We start from the raw sequence: 1514 nt of genomic DNA on the forward strand, positions 1-1514 counted from the left end.
GAACCAGGACAAATGCAATTTTGTTTTTTAACCTTTTTAATTTTTTTTTAAACTTTGTAAAAAATCTACCTTTCAATTCTACCTTCTACAAACATTTTCTCAACTTTTACTTTTAAAAGAAATTATTGTTTTACAAATGTTTCATTCTTTAAAAAAAACTTTTGTTTGCTTGTTTTTTGAGTTTTAAGGTCATGTTCTTATTAGCATCTCTAAAAAGAAAAAAGAAAATCTATCCATCTATGTTTGTGTGTTTGTGTCTCATTGTCTTTTAGCTGTGTTTTCATTAGGAATCGAACCATTTTGCTCAGGTTTTAAAGGGTTAAAAAAGCTTGTGAAAGGCGTCTGAACGCAGCACACGAATCAGCCTGTGAGGGGACATCGGACAGGAGGTGTGGAGGCGGTTCAGACGTAGGCTTTGGAGCTGCCGCGGTCCGAGGCCGGAGCTGCTCTGTAGATGCTCTGTCCTCGAGTCGTCGCGGAGAAGTTGTATGAAAATTGTCTGCAGGAGAGAACGCGAGATTTCGGATGTTAACCTGATGTGATCAGCCTCACAGACATGAAGAGACCCGCGGGGCTGAACGCAGCCCAGCACTCCTGTCTCTGAAGGTCCTGTGGGGACGATTTAGGGCAGTGATGCTCAACTGGCGGCCTGCGGGCCAAATATGGCCCCCCAACAGTTTTCTAATTCACAATGAAAATTAAGTGATGAAGTGAAACATCCTAAAATCCTAAAAACGTCCTAAAATCCAATACATGTCATTAAATCTTAACAATCTTCTAAAATCCGAGAAACTGACTCAAATCCTTAAAATATCCCAAAATCTGAACAATGTCCTGAAATCCTACAAAAGTCCTACAATCCTAGAAATGTCCTAAAATATATAAATGTCGTAAAATCATGAAAACCTCATAAAAAGTATGATAATATTCTAGAAATGTGTTAAAATCCCAGATGTGTCCTAAAATCCTGTAAAGCTCCTGAAATCTTAACGTTGCTCTGAAATCCTGGTCATGTCCTAAAATCTTAATATTGTTCTAAAATCCTAGAAATGTGCTAAAATCCTAAAGAACATCCTAAAATCCTAACACAAAATGTCCTGAAATTTGAGAAATGTTCTGAATTCCTATATATGTGCAAAAATCCTACAAATGTCCTAAAATCCCAGAATCATTACCACAAAGTGCAGATTAAAAATATTTTTTTCAGCATTCATGAAAAATTTCTGCAGAACAAACTGCTGCAACACACGAGGACACAAGGACACAAGGACACGAGGTGTCACACACTCATTGTTACCAGCCGGTGCGCCAATGCTGGTTTGGTCTGCCGATGATGTCCTGGAGATGATTATAGCGATGGTGAGCACGAGGACAAACACAGGACACATCATCGAAGACGTCTTCTAAACGAGAGGAGAGACAGAGACAGAGAGAGACAGACAGAGAGAGAGACAGAGACAGACAGAGAGAGACAGAGACAGAGAGAGACAGACAGAGAGAGACAGAGACAGAGA

General features: G+C 39.4%; 1 long non-coding RNA gene across 1 annotated transcript; it reads right to left on the reverse strand.

Moving 5' to 3' along the window:
• Nucleotides 1-293: 293 nt before the first annotated feature.
• Nucleotides 294-1421, reverse strand: LOC121938454. Its single transcript, XR_006105290.1, has 2 exons — nt 1288-1421; nt 294-499 (listed from the first exon to the last, which is right to left on the reverse strand). It is a non-coding gene; the product is annotated as an uncharacterized LOC121938454 (long non-coding RNA).
• Nucleotides 1422-1514: the final 93 nt, after the last annotated feature.

Source organism: Plectropomus leopardus, unplaced genomic scaffold (genome assembly GCF_008729295.1).
Source record: "Plectropomus leopardus isolate mb unplaced genomic scaffold, YSFRI_Pleo_2.0 unplaced_scaffold29543, whole genome shotgun sequence".
Classification (NCBI taxonomy): domain Eukaryota; kingdom Metazoa; phylum Chordata; class Actinopteri; order Perciformes; family Serranidae; genus Plectropomus; species Plectropomus leopardus.